The sequence below is a fragment of the Zeugodacus cucurbitae genome, chromosome 4 (genome assembly GCF_028554725.1).
Source record: "Zeugodacus cucurbitae isolate PBARC_wt_2022May chromosome 4, idZeuCucr1.2, whole genome shotgun sequence".
Lineage (NCBI taxonomy): Eukaryota > Metazoa > Arthropoda > Insecta > Diptera > Tephritidae > Zeugodacus > Zeugodacus cucurbitae.
Genome location: NC_071669.1, coordinates 13,262,915 through 13,286,819, shown reverse-complemented (window position 1 = coordinate 13,286,819; position 23,905 = coordinate 13,262,915). Strand labels below are relative to the sequence as shown.

At 33.4% G+C, this 23,905-nt stretch overlaps 1 protein-coding gene across 1 annotated transcript in view; it reads right to left on the bottom strand.

Moving 5' to 3' along the window:
• Positions 1 to 23,905, bottom strand: part of LOC105220458 (Ig-like and fibronectin type-III domain-containing protein 2) — an 804,343-nt gene that overhangs the window by 364,353 nt on the left and 416,085 nt on the right. The window lies entirely within an intron of this gene.

Genomic DNA, 23,905 nt, shown 5'->3' with positions numbered 1-23,905 from the left:
TCATTCCCCCACACACCTCGCAGTAATAGAATTCCAGACCTGCTATCGCCACGTCTTAACTGGCTTAACTGTCAACATTTGTTTCTATTACTTTTCAATTTCCGAGTTTCCGAGCGACGTCGTCGTTCGACTTTTTGCCCGCTTGTGTCGCTAAGTTTTTTCCTTTCAAGTGTCTCAAGTGGCTTATGAGTATTTATTAGGCTGCCACAATGTGAACACTGGGCTGTCACCCAAGCAAACGCACACAGGGGTACATATATATGTTAGATATATGAACACACATACAAATATAAATGACCTGGATTTTCAACCGCATTACAAGCAGCGCTACATATTCCGCACTCATATGCTATGCATAAATCTGGAGTGCCGCCAAGTTACTCATACGACATGTATGACCACCAGCAAGCACTACATAGCCACAGGCGTGGTATTCGACTTTTATTATACGCTACTACTGTCTTTGGTAAAATTGTTTTGCATTGCAGTAATGTTGTGACGTTTATTTGCATTTAATTTTGCCGGTTCATGTGTTGTTGTATTACTTGCTTGGTTTTTGTTGTACTGTCCTGTGAGTCTGGAATTCTCTCTTTTTACGGTAGTAATTTCGTTTGAAAGGCGCTGTGCTCATTTTTGAAAGTTTTGTTACGCTTAGCTACATTTGTTTTTGTTTTACGGTGGAAATTGTTATTTTTGTTGTTCACTTTACAATAACAATTTTGCTTTTATGCTTGTTTTTGAAGACTTTTTTCGTGGTTTGAGTTTGGCATCAACTAAGAAAAGGGGTTAATTTCTTGCTTTTTACTCCCTTTTCGCTAAATACACTCACACATATACCAACACACAGTCAACAGCGTTGATTAGCATAATTCGTTTGTATTTGAGAAAGAAACAAAGTAAAAGCACTCAAACGCATATATGGCAAATATGTAGACGGTCTTTCAACAGCAAACTCGTGTGGCAACTTCAGTTTGTTGTTGGAGTAACAAAAAGTGAACTGTCTATTGGACGTTGAATTAATTTCCCCGCGTGGAGTTGTTGGAAACTTTTGCCTTACATTTTCACTTTTTAAAGACCCTCAAGGAAGTAAAGTGGAGAGAAAGCAACAACAACAAAAGCGGACAATTGAAAAACTTGCCGCATTCCGGTTGCAAAGGCATTGTTTACACATAAACTTTCCATTTCATTATTTCATGCCGTCATGTGGCTATTAGCCCCTTTCTTTGTTGCTTGTGTTGTTGTTTTTTTTTTTTTTTCAAGAATGACACATCACTTTATAACGTTTGACTGCCGCAAATTTAATATCTTTGCATGTGTCACACATACATATATATGCTGAAGTATGAGCACATCCATGTATATATTTATTTGTTTATATATAAATATGTGTGTGTGTACTCGCATACTTTTCGCGCATTTTTTACGTTTCTCTTGTGTGTGTGGGTTCGCTGAATTGTCGCCGGACATTAGTGTGTCGAAATTTCTGTGCGCATTTTAGCCGACATATTTTATGGTCGCCCGAAATTCTTTTCATACAAAAATGTGTGCTTGTAGCCAGGCATTCCGTTAGTTGCACATTCTTTGGGTTGTAGCCATACTATTAAAATAAGTATGTATCAGAGAACGGCTTCCGTTGAGCGCAAAAATGTTCATACACAAACAATACCCGAACTATCAGCCCATTCGGCTCAAGCGCTCAAAATGGCATTCGTGAATATATTCGCTACTGAGCTAAATTCAGCTCAATTGCGGTAAATTCGTTTGCCTGCTGAGTTTATTCACGCTCGTGTAGAAACAGCTCTACCCAGGCACTCGCTCATTCGGCTCAACAATGATCGTGTTGAATGAAAACAAGCACACAAAAGAGCAAACTCAACGGGTATGAGCAAACTCAACACATATGAATAAACTCACTGTGCTTGAATAAATGCGCAACCAGCAGCGCTACTGGTTTTGTACCTTTTTCCTTGAATCAGCTCATACGCAAAAGTTTCTATTCAACTCAACTCACTGAGCGAAAGTGAGCTAAAAATTTCGTGACGTGAGCGAACGTGAGCTAAACATTTCGTGAAGTGAGCAAACGTGAGCAAAGCATTTCGGACCGAAGGCTAACATTGTACGCGAATGAACGGTGCTGCAACATGAGCTGATTTTTACTCAAGGCTGTGTTTCGCTTAGTGATTGGAATTGAATAGAAACTTTTGCGTATGAGTTGATTCAAGGAAAAAGTGAGTTTTGCAGTTCTCTGGTAGAGATAGAGATAGAGATAGAGATAGAGATAGAGATAGAGATAGAGATAGAGATAGAGATAGAGATAGAGATAGAGATAGAGATAGAGATAGAGATAGAGATAGAGATAGAGATAGAGATAGAGATAGAGATAGAGATAGAGATAGAGATAGAGATAGAGATAGAGATAGAGATAGAGATAGAGATAGAGATAGAGATAGAGATAGAGATAGAGATATACATAGATAAACGAAAAATACATACATAAAAGAATCGAAAACTGTATGAAATCTGGCTAAAATATTAAGCTAAGGCTTCAATGTCAAAGTTGATAAAATTTATATTTAATAAAATGTTTTGAATTCTCTTTTTATTTACAGTGTTGTGTTGTGTTGTGTAATCGAAAAAATCAATATCAATAAAATATACATCCCTGAAAAGAAGTGATTTCAAAAGGCGAGTGATGTAAAGAAATGATAAGCAAATTTAAAGAAGTTTCCAACATTTTTTGGAATTATTGGTAAGTCTATCATTTTCCTTTCTATATGATTTCCCTTCTTTAAATTAATATAAATATGGGCGCTTTAAGCTGCCAGCATAATAAAAGACCACATACATATGAAATTCATTTGAGAAGCAAATTACTTTGGCATGAAAGCCAAGGTTGCATAAATTGCTAGCGCAGCAGAAGCGACAATTGTAATTGGAACCGCCCGCATTTCACTTTTTATCGCCGCTGATTTTTCGGGCAATAAATCAAACGCAAACCTTGAATAACAACAAGTGAGATGCGCGTGTAAATGTAATAAAAAATGCTAATAAACATGAAATTGCAATCCAATAAAATTGCTAATGATATTATTGAAGGAATTTTATTTTATTAAAATTGTTAATTTGTGTGTAATATAATACAAAAATTAAATTTATTAAAATTATTTATAATTAATATCCGATTTTGCAAGCAAACAGCAACTAGAAAATCAAATAAACGCTGTCAAATTAGCATATAAATTTAATATACATTTTATTGCATACCCGCAGGCCCTCTGGCTTATTTTACGCGAATGTCGGGGAAAAAATTACATTTTGAATGCGCGCGTGAAAGTGTGTAAACACGCCATTGCTTGTGCAGATTTATGTCTATGTACACAGCAACTATGTGTTTGCCTTTATGTAAACAGACAATCAAATGTTAATCGGCAGTTGCATGTTTGCTGGCAAATTGGCAATTTTTAGTTGCACATATTTGCGTTAGAAATTAAAAAAAAGACGCTGAACGCCATTGATTTGCCGCGGAAAGGGCTATACATATAACAAAAACGCCGCGGGGTCGTTTGCTTCATTGTTGTTGGGTTCTGCATACAGTTAGCAAAAGTTTGTTTTGTGCCACATTTTGATTTTCAATTTTAGTTTCGTGTTTTGTTTTGCTGTTGTTTATTTGATTGTTAAATTAAAGTTCTTTTGTTGGGAACTAGTGAAAAGCGTACAATGCTTGGGCGCGTGTTGTTTGTATTTGCTAGAACAATTTGAATTGACTATCGTTTGAGTACCTAATTGTTTTTGTTGTAGTAATCAATGTAAGCAGTGAATTGCAAGCTAGAGAGAGAGAGTTTGTGAAGAATATTCTACTATTCCCTTTATATTGATTAATATGATTTTTGGGTATAAAATAATTTTATTTCTATACAATATTCTTATTTCAGACTGATCTTCCGATATATTCCGATGATATTATAGAAAATAGTTTTATAGAACATGTTAATCCCCAACCTATTCTCCAGATCTTTCATGTCTCCTTTAGTTAGTTGTAAGAAATTCCCGAAAGCTTATCATATCATACAGTTTCGGCTCCAAATGTAATACCTATAGTACTACAGTATAAACATGAATTAAAAGTACAAGTGAAAGTTCGGCTAGTACTTTCACCGGGAGCTTTTAATCTTAGGTTTAAGTTTTTCAAATAATAATATTATAATAAATTCCTCTTTTGTTAAATATTACTACAATTAAGATCGATGTCTGTTAAATACAGCTGAGAGTTTATCGCTTCTAGTCTTTTGCTGGTTTACAATTAGTCACAACCCTAATTTATTATCAAACAGTCGAATAAATTAATTTTCAACAACATTTTTTTTTTTATTAAATTTTATATGCTATACTCAAATATTGAAAGACAGCATTATCTCACCAACCTTAATCTCATTACCAAACGCAATAGATAAATGCTTCCACCGCCTGCTCAACACAAAAAAGGAACAAATCGCTGTTCTAAACTCTTTGAATGCTACATGAAAAACTCGACGTTCACTTTAGCTTTTGTTGTTTTTGTCGTTGCACGTGTACATTTGATTGATTTTCATGTACTCGCCGCTTTCAGAGACATGTTTCAAACAAATCGAATCAAATGATCTATCCATTACTATTTTTTTTTAAGTTTTTATTCACTTTTTATTTCATCAATGTCGCGGCTCACTGCGTTGATTTGTGCAGCGTGGCGCGTTTTCAGCATTTGACAAATACAATCGAACTGAATACGGCGAGTTAAGCCAATGGAATTTGTGCGGGCACCAAACCAAATCCAAAAACAAAAAAGGCAATATCAAAATTTTAGTTCATGAAAAAAAGTCTAAAAATTGCGAGCGCAAACCGTAAAAAGTATAGATATTTAGTGCGTGCTGTCGGAAAAAAGAGGACGAGTTCACATTGCCAAAAATATTCGAAAATATCGCGTTAGCTCAGTGTGTAGTGAAAGCAATTAGTGCAACACATTCATGGCTTTGGTTAGGTCACACCACCACCGCCACCGACTATTCGAACTAACAACTTTACTCAACAGTTTGTAATATGATTTGAGTTCGTCGAGTCAACGCTACGAGTGTAAGTCACTTCGATTGACCACAAAACGTTGTATATCCGCAATTCAAACGGTTCGCAAATCACCATGTTGAGCGTTGGGTATTTGGCGTACCGATTTGTGGCCGGTTGTGTGTTACACTGAGAGGAATTTTATTGGATTTTGTAAGTTTTTGATTATTTTGGTAATATTTTATGTAATTTTTTAGGTAATTATGTATGAGTTTGAAAAGTATTTCAAGATACATATTAGTAAGGATTTCAGATATCATAAGAGTATAATGAAATTAAATGTACCTAGTTTAGATTTTATTCGGATTAGTTTTTCAAATCTAAGTCTTAAATATGGTGTAAAAATCACACGTGGTTTCTTTATTACATAAAAAGTTCCGGTTCGCTGTGATCTGAAATTTCGTTCCGTTTTCTTGAAGTACTCGTTAGACTAAGTTTAAAGAATGCCAATAGGTTAGGTTAAGTTAAGTTCTATGGTTGATTCACGAACGGTAACACAATTTCTCTAATTTTTGCTAAATACACTTTTTGGAAGCCAGAACAATCCCTTAGTAGAATCGCATATTCAGAGAATCTTTCAAAAACAAAATTTTCCAAAATATTTCAAGTTCTTAGCTAGGATTTCGTTCCCCTATCGTTAAAACAGACGTTGTTTGGTTCAAAGACGAGTATATGATCTTGGATCAGTTAAAACACCAATTGGTATCTTAGTCGATTTAGAAGCCTTTCCAGTTTCTTTGACCTCAGGCCTTCCTGAACAGCATAAGACTCGGGATTCTTTGAGAGCAGATGTTTTGGAGGTAATAACGATGTAGTTCGTCATTCCAGGCTTCATATATGAAAAAGAAAGGCTTCCTGATATCCATGATGTTAGAGCTTTTCGAATCTATTTTATTTATATTTATGTTTTTTTGCAGGGGCGATGCAAATCCTCTTCTGGCTAAACTGATCTTTAATAATGTTTTTTTAATATTTCGGTCAAGATCCCTTCAAACGACTATTGTTTTCTTTCTTTATCGAGAGGTTTCAATTAGAAGTAGTAAGTGAGTTAAAGGCTTTTCTGTAGTAAACTCCATAGAATTTCTCCAAGTGTATCGTAATTTTTTTATCCGATCCACAGAAAGTGTGTTAGCGATACGAAGAGCTAACGCGAAAACTGACTACTAGAAATCATAGAAAACGTATTACTGCGACAGCGATGAGCATTGTAGCGGAAAATTGCATGACACAAATGGTTAAAGCGATGTCCCTAGATTGAATGGATTATAAGAAATAAACGATTAAGCGGAAGGAGAAGCGTGTTGTTCATGGAGATGGTGAAAATGTAAATGTTACACATACTTGTACATTTCAAGTAGGCAAATCAAACCAACAGGAAGTTGATGTGCGTGCGAGAAAATGTAAGAATACCAATAGCTGGAAAAGAAGAATGAGTGGTTTTGAAAAGGAAAGTGGTTTCAATTTGAAAGTGAAAGTATTACAGTTAGAAAGTGAAATGAGAGTATTGTAGTGAATCCCGGAGGAGTAATGTTAAATGTTTCTAGAAAAAAATCTTTTAAACAGGTGGCAACACTAAACAAAATTAACGTTTCATTTCATCTTTTCTTACACTTTTGCGAATTGATTCAACACTATTTAGGCAGCGTGACTTTCTAACATTCTTCTTTGCTTCATTTTACATATTTCCATATTTATTGAGTTAAACCTAGCATATTTCTAGGCGTTCAAACCTCAAGTGTTGAAGTGTTGGGCGAGTGCAAAATAATGCCGCAATGTTGAAAGCTACGCTACAACATATTTCTGCACAATGTTGTAGAATTTCAATAATTTCCACATGCCTTCATGTTAATAGGGCAACTTATTTTTCTTTGTTGTTTTTTTGGTTGGTTGAAGCAACATGGACACAGGCGGACTGTTGCTCTTGTTGACCGGAAATGCCCAGCTGCTTGTGTACAAATACATATATACTTTCATAAGTGGGATACTTCACGCTTGTATTTGTGGCACTTAGTGTTTTGGTGTGCCCATAAATATGTTTGCTTGCTTGGGTGTGTTTGAGGTGCAAATATTTTACAGGAAAAGTCATAAATATCAAGTGGAAATACCATATAGTTTGTTGGCGCAAATAAAGCGGAAAAGTAGCCGAAAAGAGGTCGAGGACTTTGCACATAACTTTTCGCTGTGCTTTTTTCTGCTTTATTTTTTGTTGTATTTCATTCTTCCACAATTACTTAATTATAATGGCGCATGCAACGGTGGGGACAGCTTAAGTGAAAGTGAGTTGGGAATAAGTCATTTTTCAACATTTCGCTACGGTTCCGCATGCGCCTGCGTGGCAGGAGAAATTAACGCAAATTTTTATTATTATTATTTTTTTTAATATGCTAGTAGTTGCGGGTCTACAATAAAAATGATCTGTGAAAAAAACACTTGCCAGCATAGTGTTGGTAATTTCTTAAATATCCACACAACTCGACGGTCAGAGTTATGGCTTTCTCCTCACTTCTCCTTACCTACTTTCACTTTTATTGACTCTCATGCTCCCCAAAAAAAGTTTTTAAACGAGTGCACGAACCTTAATGTGGCATTTCCTTGAAATTTGAACTTAAGTGGCTGTCGTGACTTGTGCAATTTCGTTTTGACTTTCTTAATGTTTTTTAAGAAAATAAAAATAATAAACATGTTAAATGAAATAAAGCAATGAAATAAAATTAATTTTTTGCTCGCCGTTTAACTTGTCATGATTTATGTTATTCTAGAATTTTGTGATTTAATTTTGTACAAACTTAGCTTTCACAAGATATGAACTTTTGAATATGAGTATGAGGTTTAAACTTGTCGGAAACTGTTCTCTAAACTATTAGTGATTTATATTTAAATGAAGTACAGAAAGGAGTTCTTGTCGGTGGTATGCTGAGAATTACAACTAACTAGTAGACCAATGAATCATATTCATATTCATATTCATTTTCATATTCTCATATTCATATTCTCATCTTCATACTCATACTCATATTTTCACACTTATACTCATACTCGTATTCAAAACCTTTCACTTGCATAATCACATTTACAGTTATACTCATTTTCTTCTTTATAAAATAATTTTTTCCCATAAAATATTCAAATCACTCATTTACTCCTTTCTCTTTTTCGTAAATTATTCGTCTCTTCATCTAAATTGCAATACAATTTTGCATAAATTCCAAGCTAAGCATTCATAATGAGCTAATATTGTTTGTATGCAAATTCCTTAATGCTTTTCTGCATTTACTCATTTCTCACCTTTTTATTTTTTTGTCATCCAAAAACTGAAAGCATCTAGCAATTTAACGTCTTGTTAACTTTCTTTTCAACAGCCAGTTTTCTTTTCCTTTTACGCCTTCTCACTTTGTTTTTCCCGCATCTGGCTCATCCTTTCATTGATTTCATCGCTTTCACCTCTCGCACTAAATATTTGGTGTTAAGTGCAATTTGTTTTCGGGTTGACCATTTAAATAACGTCAGCTTTTGGTTGTTGCAGGTTTTATACACTATATTGTATTTCCCACTTAAAAAAGTTAATAGAACTGTCTGGGATTACTTGGGGTTTTGTCATAAAATAGATTTCAAATGACTCACTGCTACTAAGATTATCCTGAAGCCACGGAGTATGAGTAACAAGTGAGTATGGATGAACTCATTATAAAATAGTATGGAAGAATACGTGACTTTTTCGAGGTTAAAATCTGCCTCAGCCTCTGTCATTCCTCTAAACTAAAAAATATGGCACTTGAAGTATTTCTACTTCTAATTATATAAACATTAACCATCAGTTATGATGACAAAGCCGTCATTTATATTATTCATTTTGTCCCAAATGTTAACATCAGCACTTTGTAAATAAATATTTGTAGATGTCATGTTTTCTTTTGTCAAAGCCGTCAAAGTCAAAGTCAAAGAAAGTAATTAGTTATAGGTCAACTATGTTAAATTTGTTTCTAAGCTATGAATTTGAAACTATGACTGACCCATAAACTTATAAATAACTCTAAAAGAGTTATGAATGGGAATATGTACGCTTTTAAATCGTATAAGAATACTGTAATATAGTGTAGGAGAATAGATTTATATTATTCTAGAATATGTCTAACACCTAAAAGTATGCTATAATTATAATAATATTATGTAAGCTCACGCATCAAAGCTTTAAATAGTATAATTAGAAGCTTTATTTAATTTTTTGAAAAACATTCGAGAATATACTATCTGTTTGAAGTTTTCCTATAATTACATTTTAGGGGTTCAACTGCTTCAGCAATTAGGAAGTCAAGTATTCAACTTTGCAAACACAAATTCAAACAAATTTTACTTCGGTTTCTTTTTAATTTTTCTATAACTTTCTAATTACTAAGTGCTAGAAAAGTTTCAAATAAGCATTGCTCACTTTGTTGTATATGCATGCGCTGTTGCAAACAGTTAGCATACTTTCGAGAGCGCACACCCATCCAACTATTTTTACAGGCATGCACGATGTTTACCAGCACATATGCACTTTAATAGGATTTAATTGAATTTGTTGATTTTTGCTATCGACACCGAAAAGCAAAAGGTTTAATTATAAGCGTGTCAGAGGGCATTTTCCGCTTTCAAAGGCAGGCGAAGTGCAAATAGGAGCAATGGCGTACTTACCTTCGATTGTGTAAAAAGTGAAAATGAAAGGTGAAAAGTGAAAATGCACCTGAAGAGTTTTTCTTTTTGGAATTTTATAGTTGAAATTAAATTGTGTTGGTGAAGTTGGTGTTTGTAATGGTGTGTTGGAAAGGTAAATTTAATTTAAATTCGAGTTAGAATTTATATCTTATTGAAAAAATTCATAAGTCAATATTTCAAAATTTCGGTTTATATAAAAATTATATAAATTAGAGATTATATTTTATTATTTCTTGATTCATTAACATTTTTATTTGTGAGTTGGAAATTGGAGAAGAATTGAGGACTACAGACATAAATTAAAGTAACGAATTTAAAACTGTTCAGATTTAAACAAGTCTATATTTATGAGCTACATGCCGTAACACATAGGTTTAGATTTCGACTAAGCTTCTTGAGTCAAGTCAGGGTGAATTGGAACAGTGCTAGAAATGAGAAAAAAGGGTTGAATACAAGTTAGTAAAATTATATAATATATTCAGCTATAACTTAATGTTCCAAGGTATATTTAAATAAGGTATGTGAAATCCATTTCTATTGAGCTTTGAAATAGTCCAATCTTGAAAATTATAATATATAAGTTTGCCTTTAAATTTATTGATGACTCTTAAATAATTGAAAATAATTGTGAGGTTATCCTCCTCGTTTAATCGAATATTCTCACATGGTAAGGATAAGTTGATATATTGGAAGACATACTCTTTTTCAGGCGGCTTCTCTTGAAAGTATATCATAATTATAAGTGTGAGCTCAAGTAAATATAAAATACTACATGTAGCTGTCACTACATTATCGCTTCACAAGTATTTCCCTCCTGTCACATTTTATATGACTTCGTTATTGGCAATTATTTATAAATTAGTTTAAACATTTTATTACATTGTGATATTTGCAGTATTCATGATATTATCAAATATTTCCAATAAAAAAATTCTGAATATATCACCACAAAGTCACTTAAAACGCCATCAAAAATGATGAAATTAATAAACTTGCTTTGGACAATGATCATATTTATGTAAACTAAACAACGTAATCCTTGCCTACCTTTAGGAGACTTATTAAATACAACAAATATTATCATAAAATATTTCACAGACATTTTTATCTGTGGAAATACATTTTTTTACTGGTATAATTCTAACACAGTCAAGATATTAATATCACTTATTTAAGCAACTCATACTTCCTTGGCCTATTTGTCTATGATGCATAGTTCCTTTATACGTTTCCGCTGTCATTTGAGTCATATTACATACACTTACAAACTAATATCGACATTACTACTTCATATACAGTGCCGCTGTTGCAGGCAACATCCGCCAGCAGACCATTAAAGTCACACTACATAATAACATTATTATTAATAATAAAGTGTAATGGCGAACAAAAATGATTGTCATATGTCATGTGTGGTATGTCTCGCAACTTTTGTGACTGCTAGTAAGTGTATATGTGTGTGAGAGTGCTGTGTGATTGAGTCACATTAAATGTTTTAAGGACACGAAGATTTTAATTGTCACTCGCAGACATATTATGCTAATTCATGAATTTGTTTCATTAACATATATACATATGTATGAATGTTTGAAGAAGTTTACATGTGTCGACAAGTAAATAAAATTTAAGAAACATACTACTATTCATATATTATAAAAGTGTTTTTGTTGTTCTGAAATTGCAGTGTGGCATTCAGTGGCATCTCTGTTGCTCTTAGGCACTTTGCAATGCAAATAAGTCTAAGTAATTCCCGACATCAACAACATCAACATTTAGCACGTACACTTTGCTATTAATTTCCCGCAATTTCATGCTTCGGAAATGATTTCATATGCAAATTTCGACACACACGAAATTATAACGGTACACACATACAGCTGTATGTGACAAACAAACGTTCATGTGACATATAAGGCGCTTAAATGCAGACAAATGTGAGTTTTATATGTACATGTGTGAGTTCTGTGCAAATTGGCTTGGTATGTGTGTCTTCACATATACAGACATATATTCACATAACCCATCTTATTACATCAGCGCGCCATAATTTGCACTTTATTGCATACTTTAAGGCGTTGGAGAGTAAGATTCATGTAGCCACACAAATATATATGCACTTGCTGTTATGTATACCAGATATATACTTATATGAATCTATATATGTACATATATGTAACTAACTTCCTTAATGTCACGCTCGAACAATTGCAACTGCAACTGTATATTAGTGTGTGTTTGTGCGTCTTTGCATATTAATAAGGAAATATTATTTTCACCACTTTGTGACCTTAATACGCTCAACACTTTAGTCGGCATTGAATGGCCAAAAAGAAAAGATTGTGAAGTTATTAGCATATTTGTTTGTATGTGTGTGTGTATGCATACATATGTGTCTCTCTGCCATGTGCCACTTAATAACCATCTGTTCGGCGAAAGTAAACACTTTCATTTAGTATTACGTCGACTCAACTCACCTACAGAGACACATTCTCATTCTATAAGCATTACATACCTTTCTACAATTGCATTTGTATTAGTGTATCGCTACTTTTGTATGATTTATGCCATTCGTGTGCCAGATTTTACTGACGAAATTTATTACATACATGTTCAAATAGATAAATATTCGAGTCAAATACTCAACAATGCTGAGTTGTACCATTGGATGGGAGTCTGTTGGGTATTCACACCATCATAGTTTGTGGCCATTCGCCATTTGTTTCCGATGACAAAGTTGCATGGTTACAAAAGTTACCGTAAATTTAACATCTTTCAGATAATAATTTAATATTAAGTCTTACTTGGGTCTAATGTAACCGCATGGCAAATATAGTGTCGCTATTATTTATCAGATACCAGTACTTATAGTTTTATAATATCTGCTTCTTCTTATTAATTTTTTAATATCATGTGACTGATAACAGCTGACACGTGAACACTGCCACAATATTGAGAAAGTACTTTAAATATATTTTGTAGTTCTAGATAATTAGTATTTTAAAGCCTTTCTACCTGGTCTTCCTGGTAATCAATTTAATATAAAATTATTCCCATAAGTTCGAGTGACCTTCATTCTTTGTCAAATGTAAATAATTGGAACAGTTTAAATATAAGCCTTATAAGCTCGATGATCATAATTTCTATTAATTAATGTATTCTTCGCAAAAAAAAAAAATATTAACAAAGTTCCAAAAAATAGGCATGTATTTGAGATATATATCTTATGGGAATCGAACCATTCGCTCAAAAGAAACTTCTTTAGAAAAGCTTTCATCGAACTAAATTTGAGGAATCTTCTAAGCGGAATTCATAGTTAAGATAATTGTTCTTAATATTGCCAAAAAAATTCGAAAGGAGATTAACATATACCTAATCAATTCATTGAATTTATGTGCCACCTAAAATAATTTGTTTCTGGTCACAGATCGAAAGCTGAGTGAGAGCATCATAATGCTCCTGGACACAGCAGAGACTCGACCAACTCCTTAAATAGTCAGAACTGATATCATGGCTTAAGATGATGAAGGCTTACTGGGAGAATAAGCTGATAAATGAATAGTTCGTAGAACATTGTTTGGGCAAGAATGATGATCTGATAAAGCTATTATGACTTACTGATCTATCCGCTTCAAACTTAAGAGTTTTGAAAGATAACCTGCTCATAACTTGTACTCTGGATAGAAGTGCTGTACAGAACAGACAGTACACTTTCTCTAAAACCATGTTTTGAGCAGGTTCTAGGTTTGATATGCGCTGCTTATAGATATTAAGTTCTTCTAACTCGGTATTCATAAACTCAATTCGTTAACACAACTCTATACCATATTAATATTTAAAATGTGCCACAATGTTCACTCGCAGTGAATCGTGTTTCGACGCATTCGAACACAAAGTGCATACGGAGTGACTATGAATTCACATATATAAATGTATCTGTGAACTACATCATTTAAACCTACATAGTTGCAACATAAGTCATGCAACATTCAGAAGTCTTACTCAATTACATATACATATATGTCCGAGTGTGCGCGAATCACGCACGTGACAGTTGCACATGAATTTTATGTTCTTAGTACACTTTTTGGGTCGAAATGCAACATTCGCAGGAACAAATCAGCACAACCGAATAGTGATTGTAGCTGGAAGCATATAAGCCGTAAAACACATGTGTCCCCTACAACGGTACATAAATAAGTATGCATGACACACGCTGCAAATGGCATCACGTTGTTGATGATGTGATGTGATGAAGGTCTGAATGGTCACTAAGCAAAGGCAAGGTAAAATCATGTAGATTTGCATATGTAAGCACATAAATGCCTTAACGTAGCAACTGATGGGCAGCTGTAATCAAATGAAAAAATGTCAAGAATATTATTCCAACAAGCTGCCACTATTTTGCAACAGACAGACATCGAACACACACTTGTGCATATATCCACACTTGTGTGTACATACAACCATATTAATACATATAGACTGTTATATACCTGTATACATATTGAATATATTAAAAATTGTGCATTTATTTAAAATTTCACTTCATCCATTTGTACACACTTCCTGGAACAGTTCCTGGAAAAAGCAAAGGAGAGTGAAAAATTTGCATAGTAAAATGATATTTGAATGTCTGATATCTGCATAGAAAATCAGCATATTGCAAATAATTAAGTGCATGCAACCACAGACACAAATATTTGTGTGTACTCTGTAATCGAGCATATTGCGGTTGGGGCATTTTTATGTATTGTAGTCTTGTTGTTTGTTGCTTCACATGAAGAAATACACTTTATATTACAATTATCAGCAAAAAAGCAATTTTTGTGCGAAACCACAATGAAAAATTGAATTCTAAAGAAATCAATGAGGAATTCTGCTTACTTGCTTTTGCATAAATATTTATTAAATTGTTACAGTTGTAAATTCACATAAACAATGGGATTTATAATGTACATAACGTATGCAAATGTATTTACTTAGCTATAATATAAATATTACACAAGAAAATAAGTTAGTATTTGTATTTATGCATATTAAAAAGGCTTAAGTCGACTTACGCTAATGGATACATTTCTTTAAATTTTCTGAGAGATTTACTGATATTTTCGATAAAAAATTATATACAAACAGTAATATCTTCATGTTCGATATTTGGAGCCTTGAAAAATTATAGTCCAATTTCGATTTTTAGATCAGCGATATCACAATGTAGTATTTGTATAATATCGATAACTTCGTTGGTTCTCGATTTACATATTCAAAGTGACGAATCAGAATGAATTTTAAAACTACTTGTATGACAAATAGACGCTGTTGTTAACCGATTTCGATTATTATCTAAAAAATTTCAGTGAAATCGGTCGAATAGTTTTTGAGATATGGGTTTTGGTCCAAAAGCTGGTAAAAAAACCTATTGGGACGGAGCTAAGCCTACTTACCAAAAAAAAAATCTGAAAAATCAATTTGACATTTCGTATATAACTTTTTTTACTGCAATTATTTAAATCGGTCCAAAATTATGCACTTATCTTCCATACACCGAATATAATATTATTCGTGAGATAGCTTTCTCAAATATAAATTTAATGTGGTATATTTTGAACCGGTAGTTGATAAAACCAATCCATACTTCCTCCTATATTCCACTTATCATATATACTATCTACTCATAACAACAGTTAATAACTTCATATTTATATGAACAAATATGCAAATAATGAGTAAAAAATGTTTTTATATATGTGTTGTTTTTGCTAAGCTGAAGTTTAACTAAAGTTTTATAGTACTTTACTCCAAAGCTTGTATGCTATGGAACTCTGTGTCAACTAAATCAAATACCAAATTCCTACACATGTGGCTTACCACATAAATACATACGAATATGCATGTTCGTGGGTTGTACTCAATAGCTTTTGGCCATAATTTTCGTTTTCTGACTAAATATTCGCAGTAACAGCAATCGAACTTGTGTCACCAATGCCACTTGCAAGGCACATCGAGCTCATTGCCTTGTCACAAAAATACTGTTTGAAACAAATGAAGTGCAGTTTCGAACATTTTTAATAGTTAGCCACACACACGAGCATATTTCTGGTGATTTTAAGAGTGACAACTCACACATACTTACTCATTGCTTCCACTTTTTAATTATTTCTCTGGTGTATATATAGTTATTTATGTAACAATCCCCTCTCAATTAAATCACATTCACTCATTTGTCGATTTTACAAATTTCCTTTTTGCTCCTTTGTGTCACAAGTACTATCTAGGGTATTTTGTAGTGAAAAATGTATAGAAAATAGAGAGGGAGAGAAAAAAATTAAAATAGTTGAAATTGCTTTTGACTGTTGTATTTGTATTTCCATTTGGGTGATTCTTACATTAAAATCAAACGACTGCTGCCTTCGGCAAATATCTAACATTTGTCGGACTTCAATGGAAAGGCTGGTTTCATTACTGTTTTGTTTTGTTGTTGTTGCTGTCGCATTGCAGCAATTTAATTAAAATGCTAGGCTTTTCGAAATAAAATACATAAATAAATATATATAAAAAATAATCAATTTGTTACACTGCCATCTGCAGTGCTGATGCTGCGGTGAATTGTGTGTGGTTGAGTTATATTTTGGGGAAATAAAGAGAAAATAGTAGTCAGCAATCAAATATAAAATAAATAATAAATAAATATATTTTTGTGACTGTTACATCTTTGGCAAATGGATTGTTGCATAATCAAGCATATTGTAAGTGCATTGGGGCACAGCATTCAATAAAAAAAACTTATCGTTGTGAGTCGAAAGTTTAAGTGAAAGGAATCATATTTTTCTCAGTATATGAAAATATTCAAAATTTGCAGTTGTGTGAAATTATTACGTGTTGTAGTGTTTATGATATATTGATACAAAATTAATAATTTCGCACACATATTTTTTATGATTCTTTGTAAGTAACTCTAGTCACTTAAACTCATAAATGTATATTGTTCCATGCTGTAACTGTATCATGTTTTACAAAATCCAAAACCTTATAATACTCCAATACCAATTCAATTGATCAAACACGATAAAGTCTTCCTTTGACATTTATAAGAATTTCTAATGGGTTAGGAAAATTAAGGGGCTATACCAGTATGACATTCTCAAAATTGCTGACATCATAACTCAACGATGTATTGGCCGATCGACTTTAAACTTAGTATTCTTGAATATATTAACTATACAATGACCTACGATCTTTTTAAAAAAAGACCATGTTTTTTACAAAAAAAAAACATTTTTTTTTTCAGAACTACACCCTTTTGACAATTTTGATATTTTTCAAAAATCATACGTTATTGTTTAGGAAACATATTTAACTTTAATATCCTTTTTGAATTTTTTTGTTTCAGCAATTCATTTGTCCGGACACATGTCAGCTGTTAGGGAACATTTTTTCTGCCATCTCCGAAGATAGCATATATCTCCCTTATTTTTCAATATTTTTGCATTAAAAAAAATGTGAAATGTAGCTGAAAATATACCCTATTATGTGTAAAAAATTTTGAAACAATCGATCGAGTACTTTCTTTAAAAAAAAATTACGAAAATCGTCTAATTTTTCAAATTAAATTTATATGTATATCTCCTTGTAGGGTTCTGAACCTTTGGCGAACATTGAGCCAAGATAATACAAAATAAGTAGCTTTGTAATTTTAAATTTGACGTGTCGAAACTGGATCAAGCCGGTAAACAACTCTTTGCTATAATTGTATGAGTTTTCGATTACACTTATAGAGGTATATACATAGGTAAAGAATATCTTCTGCAACTACGTTGTATTAGTCAAAGTCAGCAGATTTGTTCGCCTAAAAACTGCTTGCAAACGAATTGCAACCGATTTAAAAGTAATAATGAACATCTATGAAAAAATTTACAAACCCAATTTATCGTTGAATTGAGGTCAGCTTATAAATCAATCGCCATAAATTCTTGAAAATAGTATGACTTGGAAGTAATAAAGCGCAATTTTCTGACTTTAATTGTCCTCATGCATGCCACGCACAAATAAATATTTGAGTTTTTACTATGTTTTTACTATGTTTTTTTCACTATCCTCTACCCCGACTTGATCTGTGCGCGCGTTGTTCACGTCGAATGCGTTACGCATTTGTTGTACTCGTGTTATATGAACGAGGTTGTCAACGACGGGCTAAAATCAGGTTAATTACCGTGAATATATTTTATTTATTTTGAAATATTTTTTTGCGCTTTTTCCGGTAATATATGTTGGGTATAAAAATAAATGCGTGAACGCATGAAAATATTAATTTTAATAAAAATGTTCCCATGAGAGTATGGAAGTGGGAGAAGCAGAGTGGGAGTTGAGAGAGAGGAAGTGGGTTGATATGTGGAGGAAAAAATATATAAAATTATTATTATAAAATCGAGGTGAAAGTGCTTAAAAAGCGTCGCATAGACTGAGCGAGAGAGGAAGGGACAAAAAGAAGTAGAGAGAAGAAGAGGTTTGGAGAATATAGTAATTGAATTGTTGTGTTAATATTGTGTCAGAGAGAAAAAAATTTTGAGGATTAAATGTTTCAAGATATAAAAAAAAATGTTGTTGGGTCAATGTTTATCCAGGGTGTCTTTTGGAAAGGTAGATTCGAAAATTCCTTTATTTTAATTTTTTAAGATTTATATTTCCAGTACCACAGATCATTCGTCATAAGTGTAATGATATTTTATTTTAATTACAATTTCAGTATATTTCTCTAATATTTATTTAAAAGTCATTGACACTTACAGTGGCGTGCAGAAAGGCATTCAGTGCCGCCTCCTTGGTCCAGTAATCACGCAACGATGGCTTTTCGTGAAACGCCATCACACGATCCGAATCAAATCAACGATGGTGTAAATTGTAAATTACCGTTGGTTTTGGGCGAGAGAGAGAGAGCATAAAATATTCTTATTATTGTGGTAATGCGGGCGCTGGGGAGGTTGATGTTGCACATGAAGCGTGTGAAATGCTTCCGTGTGACCGTTGCGGTCACCACGAATTTTTTATTATTTTTGCACAATTTTTTTTCAACAACACTTGAATTTTTATATTCTTTATTAGTTAATTTTATTTTATATTATATTATTATACTCTATACGATGGAAAATATTTCGCGGCAATTAACTTATTACTAATATTATTTTTCACTTGTGATCCGCTCGGTCGTTTGCACAACTTGATTTATGGCTACTTCTTTTATATGCGGTTTGTGTTAATTTTAATAATTTATTGCTGGTATTTAATATTTTCCATCACATATTTTGTGGCAGCTTTTTATTCTTGACATTTTGTGGTCTCTCTACCGCAGTGAATGAACGCTAAGCGCTTTTTTTGATTGCTGAAATGTTTCACTTACGCATGTGTGCTTCGGTATGTAATGTGAATGCCCATGCGTAAGTGGAGATGAGAAACGTGCTCGATACAGCAACTATAAGAATTTACATTGCATGTAAAATCTGCTTGGAATTACAAAATACTCAATCAGAGTTGGAGAGAGTTGTGTTTAGTTCATGAATTTCAAGGAGAGAGAATATAATTCGTTGCGTGGGAAGTTGTCAAAGCTTTACTTAGATTTACCAGAGATTCACCTTAGTGAGCCGTATACTTTATTCTCTTACAAAAGTCAATTGCGTATTGCTTTAATTATATTTATTTCCGTATAGTTTGACTCCGCCCAGAACAATAAATACCTTTAAAATATTCCTCCCCATATGGGTCTGTACATCAAATTAATATATTTTTGCTAAATTTTAGGTATGAGTGACCGCAAATCATTAGAGAGAATAAAATTTTACCTGAAAAATTCATGTAGTGAGTCTTAAGGGGTTAGATCAATCTAGAGCTATTAAAAAATGCCTAACTTTGAAGATTTATTCTGGGAGTAAGTAAAAAAAAATAATAATCGATTACAAGTTTTTTTAATATTGTTTTTGTATACATATTTTCATTATAAATGGGGAATTCTAGACCAATCTTCAGAATCAAATTTTTCATAAGAACTTCTAAAATTTTTGTGCTTCAGCTGAACAACTCAACAATATAAGGGACTTAGAAAATATTTTGTTTTTACCTACCAATAGTATTTTTAGGACTCTAAAGTGTACTTTAAACATACATAATGAAAATAAAAATATATTAAAGACCTGATCCTTAGAACTCCCTCATCTTCAGAATCCTTTGGAACAAATTCATTATCCTACATCTGTCCTTTTCTAGCTTCCTAAATATTTTATCAAAAACTTAGTCAAATACACAAGCTTTACAAAATACATTCTGTCGAAGCTATGATCCATACCATATATCAGTATCTCAACTACATATTTGACTGAAAAAGTTTCAAAATAGAATAATTGGAAATTATGGCTGTTAATAGTGGCGGATTTGTCGAACTTAGAAAGCACTGACCAAACTCCATATAGGACATTATTATTATATAATTTGCATGTACTTCGTAAGAAGGCAAAATTGATTGAACACCATTTTATTTTCTAAGATTTTGATAAGGGTTCAATCAACATTAATCAAATATCTTGGAAGTTCAATTAGATATATAAATGGTATTTCTTGTCGAATTTTGGAGATCGGTAACTCACAAGCAAATTTTCGGAAAAGTAGATGCCAGTACCTTAGATAAGGACTTTTCATAAAGAAAAATTTTCGTTTTTAAGGATTAAACGCTTTATTATATAATACTATTTTTCTATTTTTCTATTTTATAATTTTATAATTTTATTATTTTTTCATATTATCATATTTCTTTAATCAATTTGATTTTACTCTGCTGCTGCAGTTGATGAAAGAAATATTTGTTGCACCACTTCAAAAATTTCTTCATTTGCTTTTGTAAATTTCTTTCTGCTGCATAAAAATTCTTTATGAGCCAAGTTTAGCTGGCGTATTTCGCAGGCGCGCTGATATTAAAAAACTTTACACACAATTTTTTTCTATCAGTAACACACGAACGTTTATAAAACGAGATGCATTTGAACGATGACTTTGAGCTGCAGCTATCAGAGCATGCAAGATGCTGGCGATAAGAAGAAACTTCTGCCATTGCTTGCACACACACAAGTACACACACAATTGCCACTCACACGCAATCAAACTCATGAAACACGCGCGGAAAAACTACTGAAACCAGAGTCAATGTGTTGGAAAAAGGTGAGAAAATTGGTGCTCCCGAAAAATAACGGCGAACGTACCGTTGCGTATGCAATGCCAACACACTGGACGGCGGCCCAATGGAGTCGTTGTGCCGAAAAATCCGTGTCAGTCACTAAAAAGTTTTTGGAACGCAAACGCCCGGCGCACTGCGAAGCGACAAGGATGACGGGCAACTGACGCACAACTATGGCACATAACGATATAGAGTGCCCGTGTCTAAAGCGGTGTGCAGCTAATTCAGGTAAGGATGGTGGTGGTGCCAGTTGGCGCTGGTGTCCAGTGCAACGTGCATGCGGCGTATAGTATACGCGGATAGTAAGTGAACATTTTCCAGCTGAAATGCAGTTATACACAAGCAAGTGTGCGAGGGGAGCAGCGAGTGCAGCGTGAGTGTAAACAAAGTGTACGAAGCTTAAAAGATTGTTTGACGGAGACACATTATGACCGGAAAACGGCGGAAGCATAAACCAAGCAGCGCGAAACACAAACATACGCACACATATATGCATGAAGGCATTAACATGCTAACGGTAACTCTATAGCCATTATCCTTGCCGTAGTCAAGCCTCGTATTCGATTCGGGCTATGCCCAAGCGGCATTTCGCACTGCGCACTGTGGTATGTGGCCGGTGAACTGCGGTTTATGGACAGCAGCGGAACTGTATGAATGTATATATCTATGTCTGTGTCATCATGTGTTACGTCACATACTTCTCGCGATTTTTGTTAGCAACGCTGCATGTTTACTTACCTGTCCGCTTACTTACTTACTTGCTTGTCAGCCATTCAACACTGCGCTTAACGGTCATTCGTTATACCCATAATGACAATAATGATGTTGGCGACAATAACACACATACATACATACACACATACATGCGTATGTAAGGTATGTATGTACGATGCTGACGACAGCATAGTTGGCATTGCATTTCCGGTTGAGCCACATTTCAACAGTCACATTTTGTGTTTGTTTGTTTCCTCGTTTAGTTGTTGTTCTTGTCTACGTTTTCACTTAATATTAAGTTGTTGTTCAAATGTTGCACGTTTTATGAACATTGTCAGGATGGGTGGAAAGTTACATTTCAGTTGGATTACACTTTGTGTTACGGTTAGACAGGCGATATGTTTATAAATATTTGAGGAATTCTCACACACATTGCAATGGTGAAGTAGTAGGGATACACCCAGTAGTCCGTGGAGAAAGTTTTGCTTGCACTGAGATGGATTTGTGAGGTTATTTCGATTCTTTTGAAAGCAATATAATCCTAATTCTGGTATCTAAGTCAAGAAATCCAGCTATGCATCTACAGAAAGATCGCATTGGTGTACTTTAGTTTGTAGATTCCGAACTTGAGATCGTTTAAACAGTTCTGTAGTGAGCAATTAGGTGGTCTTAAGGCAATAAAAAAGGGTTCAGTGGTTCGTTTGAGATTCTTACGATCTTGTCAGACCCAACTTGAAGCTGAGATAAAAATTTCGTTTATCATTAGTTGTAATGTTTTTGTCCAATTATAAAAAACTTGCCCTTTGTTTTGAGACAAGTCTGTCGTTAATTGCTCTCATAAATCCCAAGAAGTTTTAAGACGTATCTTGAAGGGAAGAGTACTTCAACTCGATAAGAATTCGTGGCCAAAGAGAGGCACTATAGGGCTCATTCCACAATGGTACTTTTCTGTTAGTTCAGCACTCGTTTTTTATTATCATTGGTCTTCTGAAATCGGTTTTATCTGCTCTTATTATATACCCTTTAGTCGTTTGAATTTTTGGCAAATGTGGTACCTTGACTCTCCGAATTTATCCCTACTTCGGATACTAACAACTAACGTTAGGAACATCGCCATTTTGTTACTGGGTTGTCACGAGGATACTCTTGTATGCTAACTTAATTTATGAAAGTTGCTAACAGAACGACAAAGTGACATGAAATCAACTTCCGACGAAATGAGTGCCATCCAAATACACTCGAAGTCAAATGGCAAGGAAAGTTAGATAACAGTTGAAATTATGGAATATTAGTCAGAGGTTATAGAAAGGTATTTTTTAATAATTAAGAAGAAAGCACAGGAATCGTATTCTAAGCTGTTTATTCTTTCCTATCATGCGAATATATACCGGATTTAATATTCATTAATGAAAATTTGAGTTTTGAGTATACGAGGGACATTTTGTTCTGTTTGTTCTACAGAAAATATTTACTTTTTTGTCCATTTGTTGGAAGCCCACATTTTATATTTTTTTAGGCTATTTTTGAGTCTCTGTAATATTTGCTGTTCTATTTTTGGTTTTTCATAGTCTTATTGTTGCCTTTTCCTGTTGTGAAATAGTTTTTTGTTTGTTGTCTCTTTCAAAATGACAATTTAAGCTGACCAACGCCATTTCGTGTCACCACAGCCATTGTATTGACGTCAATGTACTTTGAAATTTATGATGGAATGTTTTTGATTACATAACTGTCAGTTCAAAAAACGAATTAGCTGGTTATTACAAGTGTAATCCCACAGTCTGTCAGAGTGATTTCTTTCAATAAACTAACAAATGAAATTCTGTCATGATTAAAGAAATGAAAGTACTTTTGAAATAAAATGTAAATCTTATTGACCTTTATTCAATTTAATCTTATATGATGTTTTAATAATTTGATGTACAATCAACTAAATTAATTTTTAAAGAATTTTTTCTATCAAATTTCTCAAAAGGTGTCGCTATTGTAGAAATATTTTCGATTTTAAACATTCTCCAGAGAAAAAAGTCACATCTCTTCAATTCACAACACTTCAAATAAATGTAATTGTCAGATCACATCCAATTTAATTATCACTTGAGTGACATCAATTGAATCGCAAACCGTTTCCAGTTTGCATCATTAAACTATTCGCTACAAATCACAGCGTCTAGAGAAAAGACTTCTAGACTTCTA